We start from the raw sequence: 12,255 nt of genomic DNA, 5'->3' as shown, positions 1-12,255 counted from the left end.
TCTCTCTCTGGAGAACTCTAACTAATACATCTGTTCATTTTATTGATGACTAAAGGGATACTGTGAAATCTTTCTGTAATACAGCCCTCCAAGGATCAAAGCAAGAGATCACTTTAGAGCTGGGATTCTTTTATTATATTTACTATTGGAACTTCTCTGGTAAAATGAAAGATAAGCTTTCTTTCTGCTGAATTCTTTGTATTAAAGTATTATAGTGAGATTTCATTGTGTTTTGCCATCCATTTTTCAGATTTTTGCGAGTATATAGAGAGTGGAACATTCTTATATTTTCAAATTTATGTTTCAGTTAATTTCTCTTAACTTGGGTATCCAAGTTCATCTTATTCAGCTTGGTAAAACAATAATTTCTAGCTTATTTGTTTAAAGTTTCAAATCTGAATCCCATAATTCAGAGCAGGAAATATATATAAAAGGGAACAAAGCTTACAAACACAAAAAAAATCACAGAACAATAATTTCGTAAATGTTCTTTCATGCAAATTAGCTATGAATTTCAATATGCAGTTTTGAGTTCTAATTGGATTTGATAAGCCATCACTTCTTTATGCCTGTCTGCAGAATGTATCTAAAAACCCACCTCTTTCTTGAATAGTTTTGATAAACAATTAAATATTTATATTGTATCTTATACCATGCTGAAATTATATGATTTCAGTAATAAATGGCAACCCTGATCATGCCTGTTTTTATCCCTTATTAGCCTTAGAAGTTTTCTACTTATGTCGAAAGCTAATGATTTCCTTTGTCATTTACCATGTACTAATTTTCACCTGAAGATATTCAGGTTGTTACAAACTCATGATGAAAAAAAATTTGGTTCGTATATATACATTTCTTTTGAATAATAAAAGGCTTCCCTGAGAATTTAAAACAACAGAATTGTAATTTTCTGAGCATTTATTCAGGCTAAAACAGATAAATTAGGATTGCCATCCAGTTTTTTCTCTGTCTCTCATACTGACTTGTTTGATTGTTTACCACAATGTAGCCCACAAATTTCAGGAATGCAGAATATCCTAGAATGATGGTTTTTGGTCATTCCATGTCTTTTGAGGTTGCTAGTAGAGTTTAACCAGGTTGGTGTTCATGCAGGATCATCCCAAGGAAAAAGGGAGTGTTCTTTCCTAATAAGTAAAAAGAAAGAATTGAATTAAAGGAATTTGTGAGATTTTGACAATTACAGAAACCATCTCAATCCCCATTTAGAACTCTCTGGTTCACTCGCTGTTTATAATAAAGTTACTTTAAGTTTAAATACATGTTTATATGAAATGAATGTTTAATTATAGAAGGTTATTTAACATGATATATATAATAAAACATTCTTTCCTTTTCTTGAAGGAACTTCCAGGTATATCAAACTGTATTTATGATTAATTGAGTAGAGCTGAATTTGTATTTCTACTGTTTTTACATTGTTGAGTCAGCACAGCTAAGTTTTTAAAACATAAAGTGTAGCCATGTATGGTGAGTAGGCTTTTAAGATGACCCTGAGGATTGTATCCCCTTCCTTTGAGTGGATGGAACCTGTGAATATGATTGGATTATTCTTGTGATTATGTTATCTTATAGGACAAAAGGGATTCTGCAGATACAATTAAGGTCTCTAATCAGACATTGAATTAATCAAACAGGAGCTCCTCCCACTGTCCTAGAAAAAGCAAATTACCATGTCCTGGACTGCCTACGGCATGGGCATTGACAAGTTTCTGAGGGTGGCCCATAGAAGTTGGGAGCAGTCCCTGACCCACAACCAGCAATAAGATGAAGACTTTTAGTCTCTACAGCCTCAAGATACAGATTTCTGCCAACTCCAGTAAGTATGGAAGAGCCTGAACCGAAAATGAGATTGATGTCCAGCTGCCACCTTGATTTTGGCCTGTTAGAAACTCTCAGAGGACCCAGCTAATCTGTATTTGTACTCCTGACCCAAAGAAAGGATAAGATAACAAATTCATCTAATTGTAAGCTGCTAAATTGGTAACAACTTTTTACACAGCAACAGGAAGCTAATCTACTCCAAATGGATCATTTTTAAAAGGGCAAACCTGCTCATAAAAAAATGTTCATGGAATAACACTTATGAAAATTAGTATTTATTAGCATAAATAAGATAATTCTTAAGGAACATTAAAATTCCTGTGTTTGTGGACACTCAAGCAAGAGGTGTGCAAATTTCTAGGCAGACTGGTAGAATGCCTGGATGGTCGATCACTAGGCAAATTTTTCAGTGGTGAGGAGTAATTGTTTATGGGTTTAGAAATTCCCTTATCATTAAAAGCTACGAATAAAGAAGTTATTACCTTAGCACATAATTTTTGGTTATCTGATTCTGATGAAGCTGAGCAATCAATTTTTAAATAAAATATAATTCATATTTAAGTGCCAAGCCATTGTTCTCACTAGGTTCATGAATTAACTACAATTATTTTATAAGGAAGTGGTTGGCTAAGTTTTAATGCTTATTTATAAGACATAGTGCAGTGTATATTTGTGAGGTGGATGGACACAAACAACTAGAGATAAGTCTTAATATTCTGATCATGAAATCTTTCAAATTCAATTATTTGGTGTTGGTGAAACAAAATAATACATGTGAGTCACAAATACCAGCTTTGAAATCTATTAGCTGTGTTAATTTCTAATTTTATTTTCCTTTTGTATCCTTGGGTATGTATTTTATGAAATTGTGATATGCCTTTAAGTTATCATTGCTTCAAGTAATCATCCTTGAATTTCTCATCTAAATGTTTCATTCATGATGTCTACCGCCTATCTCCTAATATCTAAGCAACAAGCAAGGTGATTTTAAAATGATAGTCCTTGCCATATAATGTTATACTTTTACTTATTAGTCTCACAAAATGTAATTAAAGGTGGGTAAGTTGGAGAATTCTCTGTGGTGGATTGTTTTATCTTTCCTAGTTATTTTTTTCCCTCTTTGATAATGAACTACGTATTCAACACTCTCTGCCCCCATCACTTTGCCATGTGGATTGCCATATTTCTTGCAGGGTTGAGTACCCTTTCTGACTATTTGTTTAGTTTTAACCGTATGACTTGTGGGAACCAATGGAATTTGGGCAAAAGAGATCCAGTTTTATGTTTTGCCAGTAGCGTTACGAACATTGTGGGTTTCTTGGTGCTCTTGGTCTTTTTGATATACCATGAAAAGAACATGTCCCAAGTAGAAGCTGCTCCTTCAGCTTGATCTAAAAATGAAAGTCTTGGGCAGCAGAAGTGCAGCCTGGCAGCCAGAATTGATCTGCAACTGTACAAGAAACCATTGAGATATAATTTCTTTTGTTGTTTTATAAGCTTTTGGAGTTTGTTTCCACAACAAAACTGAACAATATAGTCTGAAATTTAAAATGTGACCATTTTTATTTCCCTGATTAACACTTCAATCGTTTTATATTGCCTTAAGACAAAAGGCCAAAGTCAACTGTTTCATAAGATCCTATATGTTTGGGACCATATTACCCAAGTCACAGCCCCCCATCGTTTAAAAAAAAAATTGTAGAATTTACCAGATACTCTCATTATGTCAGGAATTATTTTCCTATGTCCTGCCCCACCCCTTGCCTCTGACAGCAGGAATAATGTATGCAAAGTTCCGATGATTATACATAATTATACTTAGGATTAGTGTCTTATTTTACACTTTCTTTCCAAAATAATAGAGATTGTGTTGCTTTGTGTTCTGTTTATTCACAGTACCTACTATAGTGCTAGTACACCATAGAAACTAATAAATATATGTTGAATGAAGCAAAACATAAAATCAATTTTTGATATACCATCTTTATCCCAAGAAAGGTCAGATACAGTCTTCAGAGTTTTAGTGTTATTATAGAGCTATGTTCTTTTAATTTTATTTTAATTCATTTCTGAAAACTCATAATGTTTCTATAAGAACTGTGTTTTTAAATATTACTGAAATATTTATTAAGTCAAAAGTGTAACAGGTATATTTCATATCATCTGTACTGTTATTTCTCATGGAGCAAGAACTCATTTTCACTTTTCTTAGTGCCTAAAACTAGTTGAATGGTTTTCTGTTGCCATAGTAACACTACGCAGTTTTTACAGTGGTTTCCCCCATATTTCAAACATTGTATTATTTCATTAAAGGAACATAAGAATTTTGTGACAAATAATATTGTCTGTTCCTGAAGGCTAAAATACACACAATTTTACATGCTTTCTGCACATATTTAAATTTAACTTGTAAATTGTACTTATTTTAATGTAACTCCATTCTTTTGCATTTTAAGGTTTGGTATTCCAATTTATAGAGCCAAACTTTATTCTTTTTTAAATTTATTTTTTTCCAGTATGTGTTTCTAATAAAAATCATTGCTTTAACCCATCAAATTTAAATTTTAGCTATTAAGACCTGTAAAGAAATACAGCATAGTAAAAGGGGAGTTCAGAATAGACCAGAAGGCAATTAAGTAAGGCATACTTGGAATACTGTTGTGCTAATCAAAGACTGGAGTGCATCTGGCCGAGATGTTGACTGGAATATTGTTTGATAAAGGGCATGCAAGGTGTAATACATTGGTAAATGTGGACCAAGATGGAAGGCTAAGTATTCTCCTTTAACAATCCTAAGCAGATATAGCTAGTGCTCTTCATATTTTTAGGAGACGTAGGAATAATGTGAACAACAAAAAATGTGGAGGGGGCATACATAACGTAGATAGATTTGTGGTAGATTTTTCTACAAGATAGTATTCAGGGTGTGTGTATGTATTATTAGCATCCGATGTTATATCTTAACAAGATGTTTAGGATAAACTCATAAGTCATGTTCTACAAGTTGTATAGCTGATTTCCTGTGCATTTGGCACATCTGTTTTGCTTCTGATGATTATATATATTTTTTCTTCACTGAGTGTTCAATCAATATTTAGGGACTCTGTAGAATGTACAGAGGGTCACTAGCTGCCAAATATCTGACGGAGTCATAGGAGACCTCTTTTCTGAATTTTCATGCCTGAGATAATATAGCATTTTGGTCTAAGCTAAATGTAAAATAACATCTTTCTTCTTTCCACCAATAATATAACTTTGAGCTGGTCTTTATATTTTTATATTCTAGGGTAAATGAGTTTTTGAGACTTTCTTGGAAGAAATAGACCTGAAAAACAGAGTTTGGAGAAAGAAATGAAAGCAGAAAAATATAAAATGGTAGGTGGGAGATAAGCAAATTATTTTATTTTCTTGAAATACTGAATGAATTTTAAGATTTTGGAAAGGGGCAAAGAAGAAAGCAAGCAAGAACAAAGAAACAAGGAGAAAGTTATTAGGTTCTATGCTAAGCTTCCAAGTATACAAATTTATCACTTGACTCTACAAATTTAGATTTTACGGGAAAAAAGTGTAGTGTTTTGCTGATAAAACTCATACACTATGATAGATACTATCACAATCTTTCTGTCTTTTGTAAGGCATTTGTGTTAGGGAGCCTTTTGTTCTCTGCAATTAGTGCTTTGTGTATCTTAATTAACTTAATGCCCATCAATTAGCAGGTATTGTTCCCAACCTAAAAAGCAAATTTCAGTAAATTGTGCATATAAATGCTAGGTTATGAAGTAGTTCTTTCCAACCTCATTGTATTGACTTGAATACTGTTGATGGTGTTGATAATAGAGTATAATAATTTATTTTGTGCACACTATGTAACAGGTACAGTGCCTTTTCAACTTAATAACAAATCAATGAGAGAAATATTAAGCCTCAATGCTGCAGCTGTAAAGACTGAAGCAAAAACATTATTTAACCTTTCATAAAGGTTATAAACATTATAAAAAAAAATTTGGATGGTTTGAACCCAGTTTTCCTATACTTTTTCTATTATTCCATGTTGCTTCATTTTAAAAGCAAGATTAACAGATGTAAATGAAGAAAAAAATGATAAATAGAATGAGACTTAATCTATAGTGTATTATTTTAGAACACGTAAAATGAGTTATTTTAAGTGTAATATGCCAAACCAATACAGGCAATGATTTATGTGGTAAGGCATTTGGAACTAGTGGTCACAGGTCATTATGCAATTGGGGTTCAAATGATGTTCTTTTGAATGAGAATGGAAAAACATGCACCCTAAAAGATCTTATATTTGTGATTAAGAACAAAGTACGTGCGTAAGCAATATTAAATAATCTGGTCACATTTCTGAAAATGAGATGTTATTTTATAGTGCATGGATGCTATGGTTTCTGCTGTGTATCTTTGGAAGTTTTGCTGAGCACAGAGACCAAAACTTGCTAATCTGATGGTTTTAATGACCTACCTGGAGAACAGGGAGTGTTGATTAAATGATATTTTATTAGTGAGCAGTTTTGTCTCGCTGTGGAAATTTCAGGAGCTTTGGAACCAATATGTGTGCAAATACTATTTACAAGATGTGTAACTTTAGAAAATTTACTAAATCTCTCAGGCTTCAGGCTCTTTGAATGATAATGTATGGCAGTAGTAGCTCATACTTAAAATGTCAGGCATATAGGAAATTTTCAGTCTTATTAGTTCTATTCTGTCCACCTCCTTTCACTACTTGTTTAATTTATGCTGCTTCCAGAACCTGAAAGGATCTCTCTTTTTTCTCCTTTCTCCAATTACAGGTTAATCTCTCCCAACATTTTAGTAATATATTTATATATGTGATTATCATGGAAAATATGAAAACATTTATGTCAGTGGTTTGGTTTCTATCTTACATACTCTTCCTGATAACTTCAATAGAATTAACTTGTTCCACCCTGTTAGATGGAAGAGGGAAGGAGAAATCTTATCCCATATTTAGAGTTGACAGAGCAGAAAGCAAAAAGTAAAATGAGGAGGGGGGAGGGAAAGGGAGGAAGGGAGGGAGAGGGAGGGGAGAGGGAGGGAAGGAGGGAGAGGGAGGGAGGGAGGGAGGGAGGCAGGGAGAGAGTGAGCAAGTGAGCACACACTATTGAGATTGATTGAGAGAGAGAAAGAGATCTACATGCTGACCAGGAGCAATTCCCATTATTGAACAAAAGCAAGAAGTGTGACTGGGAAGCTTCTGGGACTTAATTTCAGTAGAAAAAGAAAATTACAGAAAAAGCACAGAAAACTCCTAAAATATCAATACATAATATGGGTAAGAGCTCCTCATTTAGATAAACTGAGTAATTAATTACTGAAACAAAAACCAAGACCATCATCTGTGAACCAGCTTATTTCAAACAATTAATTATTCTCTGTCATATAGTTGAACACAGACCAATTGTATAGAGAGACTGCTCTGGAGCACTTTTGAACAGAAGAGCTTGTGCTGAACACTGACATTACATCTCTGAGAGAAATCATTGAAGATATTTAGCTGAAGGATTAGCAAAACTGCCCTAGTTTTTAATGTATATTTTCATGTTTATTGAAATATTATATTAATATCTAACTTGACTATTTTCAATATATTGGGTGTCTGTCTGTCTATCTATCTATCTATCATCTATCTTTTTTAGGAGCTAGGGTCTCCCTCTGTCACCCAGGCTGGAGTGCAGTGGTATGACCTTGGCTCACTGTAGACTCAAACTCCTCGGCTCAAGTGATCGTCCCACTCCAGCCTTCAGAGTAGCTGGGACTTCCAGCGCATGCCACCACACCTGGCTGTATTTTTTTTTTGTAGAGACAGTGTCTCACTATGTTGCCCAGGCTGGCCTCAAACTCCTGGGCTAAAATGATCCTCCTACCTCAGCCTCTCAGAGTGTTGGAATAATAGATATAAGCCATTGTGCCCAGCCTATATTTAAAATTTGGTTAATTAAAAAAAAAAAAAAAAAGCAAATCTCTATTTGCTTGAATGTTATTACCTTCTGACTTTAAAACAAATTCTACAATCAAAAAGGTATAAGGGTGGGTCATGGCAGTTTATACCTGTAATCTCAGCAGCTCGGGAAGCCCAGGTGGAAAGATCACTTGAGCTAGAGAGTTCAAGACCTGCCTGGGCAACATAGTGAGATCCCCTTTCTACAAAAAGAAAAAGGTTAGGTGGGGATGGCGGGAGGCTGAGGCAGAAGGATCACTTGGGCCCAGGAAGTTGAAGCAGCAATAAGCCTTGATCATGCCACCATACTTCAGAGTGAGACCTTGTCTCAAAAACAGCAAAACAAAACAAAACAAAAACTAAAAAGCTGCAGCCAGCTACCCTATGCTATCAAAAATATCAACAGATAATCTATAATCAAGAGCCTTTGAATCCTTTGAATTCCAGATTTAAAAAATTATTGGAGATAAAAGCCACCTATTAATAGCTAATATTAAGATACTTTTATATGCAGAAAATCTAAATGAGACTGGGAAAACAAATAAGCTTTTCTGAGCACTCACTTTGTGTTAAGCATTGTGGTAGTGTATTATAGGTTATCCTATTAAACTGATTAAGTGGCTTCATTGCTTTGAAACCAGTCCCTTAAAGCTCTGCAATGTCAGGAGAAAGTCATATCAATATGATCACAAGAAGTTGGTTATATTTCTCTTTCAATTTTTATTTTAGATTTAGAGGGTACATGTGCACGTTTGTTACCTGGGTATACTGCCTGATGCTGAGGTTTGGGGTATGAACCATTCTGTCACCCAGGTACTGAGCATAGTACCCAAAGGACTGCTATGTTCTTAGTATTTCTTATTACTTTAAAATTCTTTACTCAAATGCTTGTCTCTAGCCCCAGATTTCAGGAATACTTTTGTTTGGCTACATAAAGACAAGACTATGCCAGGAATAGATTAGATGCTATTACCCACTTTGGAAATTCGTTATACCAGGTATATTTTCTTGATGCTCATGCGTAACTTCCATTAGTGTTAATGGGAGTTGCATTCATGCATGGAGTAGATAATAGATCCATTACCTCTAAAGGGCAGTTTCCTTTTTCATATGTTGTTCAACTTATGTTACATGCTTCCTTTTTGTCTGTATTACAGACTCACTCCTTTATTTATAGAAAGGGGTATATAACTGTGAGATTGAACACCTTTGCTGGAAATGTCTTCAGAACAGTTTTTAGGCCATGATTGTGTGGAACTATCATAACTATTTTTTGAAGTCTCTCTTATTGTAAAACTGTTAACATTCTGGATGCGTTTGGATTCAATAAAATAATTTTGATATACATTAGACAATCACTGCAGTACTTACTGAATCAATTGTTCACATTTGCCACCATTTTCAAACCTACAGGAAGTAGTTTCCCCAGCAACTTAGTCTGAAGTTTGAGTAGAAGGGAAAATAAATTATTCATGAAAACAAGTCTTTCTGTAATGTTGGGTCAAGATGTATGGACACAACTAAAATATTTTGGAGTTACTTTTGTCTAATTTTATTTTATTTTGTTTTGTTGAGACAGAGTCTGGCTCTGTCACCCAGGCTGGAGTGCAGAGGTGTGATCTTGGCTCACTGTTACCTCCACCTCACAGGCTCAAGCCATCCTCCCACCTCAGCCTTCCAAGTATCTGGGACTACAGATGTATGCCACCAGGCCTGGCTAAGTTTTGAATTTTTTGTGAAGATGGGGTTTCGCCATCGTACCCCGCCCGGTCTTGAACTCCTGAGTTCGTGCAATCTGCCCACCTCGGCCCCTCAAAGTGCTGGGGTTACAGGCGTGAGCCACTGCACCCAGGCGAAAATATTTTGTTTTTAAAATGTAGCTTAAGTCTTAAAAGAAAATAGAGAAAAGAAAGGAATTGTAATATTTTTGACTATCGTTATAAGGATAGGTTTAAATAACAGTAAAAATTAATCATGAAGATTGTACAATTGTTTCCTATATTCCCCACTTCCATATGGATTTCCTCTTACATATTCCTTCATCACTGCTATGGATGATGAAATGAACCTGCCATCAACAAGATAATTATTTATTATTATAGACCATAAAATGTTAATACTTTACTGTCTCGTGGTAAACAATACTATATTGAACAAATAAAATACCACTTACACACATAACATTCCTTCGATGTTATTTTGTTGTAAAATGTTAATAAAACAGCTTTTGATGTTTGTCATTGCTTTACAATAATTAATGTATAAATGATATTTCCATTTAAACGATAAGAGTGTGGAAAATAATGAATCCCTACTGATACACCTCCCAAACCTGTTCTCTTTTTAGTTGTCCTCTGATGGAAATAAGGCAGATGTATTCTCATGGCTTCAACCCACTTCTTGAAGACATCCTGATTCTTTTAGTCACAACCTTCTGCTAATATATTAAAGGGCCCTAAATTTTATATGATTGTGGGCTCTAAATCCAATATGACTGTCGTCCTTTTAAGAAGAGGAAAACTTGGATATAGTCTCAGACACATTGGGGAGAAGACCATGAGAAGACAGAGGCAGAGATGGGCATGATGTATTTATAAATTGAGGAATGTCTAGTATTGCTGACAACCATAGAAGAGGCAAGGAAGAATTTTTCCCGGAGACCTCAGTGGAACCATAGCCCTGTCTACACCTTATTTTTTTCTGCTTCCTAGCTTCTAAAACTATGAAAGAACACCTTAATGTTATTTTTGCCACTCAGTCTGTGGCATTTTTTACCATAGCCCTAGAAATCTAATATACCTGTTAAGATGGTGTATGACAAATTTCTCTACTGTAAAGCTACTATAATGCCCTTATTTTCACACAAATCACTAAATCCAGTCCACATTCAAGGGGAAGGGGATTAAGCTTTATCATCTAGAGGAAGGGGTATCAAATAAGTTGTGGACACATGGTAAAACCACCACAATAACGAATAAATGCTTTTGGGAAATATGTCAAATCTTTGCAAATACCCTATTTTTCTTAAAGAGAGTGCTCAGTAATTTTAGTATTCATCATTGGATTTTGCCTGCAACAGTTATTAGTGTAGTGTTCTAATGGTGATTTTCTATTTGCGTTCTACCTTCTTTATTTACTAATTGGAATTCTTCTCTAAAGAGATTGTTTGTTTTCCTTATTTATTCAATTATTTATATCAGAATGGATATATGAATATATATTGTATCTTTGGCTTTGTAATTCAGTGTGATCTTCATTTATTGTAATTACAGAAGTGGTTCCAGCTTTGATCATTGGGAACTTTGAATGTTTCACTTCTGTGCGCGTTACAGGACTGTCACCTCTTCTCCCTCTCTTCAGTACATTCTAACTTTCTCTTACTACAAGATACTCTGGGCTTATCATGCATTTCCTCAGCTCCAGTTGCAGAATCATAACTGATGTATTGTATACATATCTATTTTACGACACCTATCTATCCTTAGGCATTGTAGAGTAAATGTAAGTTCTCACTAATACCTCTGAAGCATATTCAGCACCACAAGGCTCATTCTAGCCTTTCTTCTTTCCTTATTTGTAACATTTTTCTCTGGCAGAGAGAAACTGTGTCCCGTTATGTACAATTTATTTAGTTATATGTTCAACTCTAGATACATGTGAAGTAGTTTTAGAATTGCTAATGCATATTAGCAATTCAAAGATTGTGAGGAACCAATTTATGAACAAGAGAATAGTTGTGTACTGTTCTTTTTGTCTTTAGCCTTACACTGTCCAGTCAAATGCTGTTCAAAAGTTATTTAGGTCAGTTCCTTTCCTCCTCCATGCCCTTCAGTAAAGCTGTCATATGCATGTAATTTAATAAGATTTGTCACAGTCTACATTCCATCTTGTGATCCCCTGACATCCTTGTTGATTCTTTTAAATTTACAAACAGTAAAGTTAAATATTTGTTGCTTATAATTCTTTGTTATGACAAATACATAGAGTCATGTATCAACCATACCAGTACTATGTAGAAAAGTTATATCATCCCAAAAAGTCCCTCCTGCAGGTCCCTTTGGAGGCACTGTTTCTTTTACTCCCAACCTCTGGTATCACTGATCAATATAATCACACAATGTGTATCCTTCTGTTTTAAATTATGTTGCTTAATGCAACATATTAAAAATTATCAACGTTATTTTAATCCTGAGTACTATTTCGTTGTATGGATGTAGCAACATTTACTCACTGAAGTACATCTGTGTAAATACTGGAAGTGGAATTGTTGGGTCATATGGTAAGTGTATATTTGACTTAACAAAAAATTACCTGTCTTCCAAAACGACTATACTAATTTTGCATTTCCACCATCAATGAATGAAGATCTGTGTTTCTTAGATCCTTACCAGCATTTGATATAGTCAGGTTTTCTTTCCCTCACTCCATTTCTC

The sequence above is a fragment of the Sapajus apella genome, unplaced genomic scaffold (genome assembly GCF_009761245.1).
Source record: "Sapajus apella isolate SASKATOON/1434 unplaced genomic scaffold, GSC_monkey_1.0 scaffold5, whole genome shotgun sequence".
Lineage (NCBI taxonomy): Eukaryota > Metazoa > Chordata > Mammalia > Primates > Cebidae > Sapajus > Sapajus apella.
The sequence above is the reverse complement of the archived record's forward strand: the minus strand, read 5'-3'. Positions refer to the sequence as shown.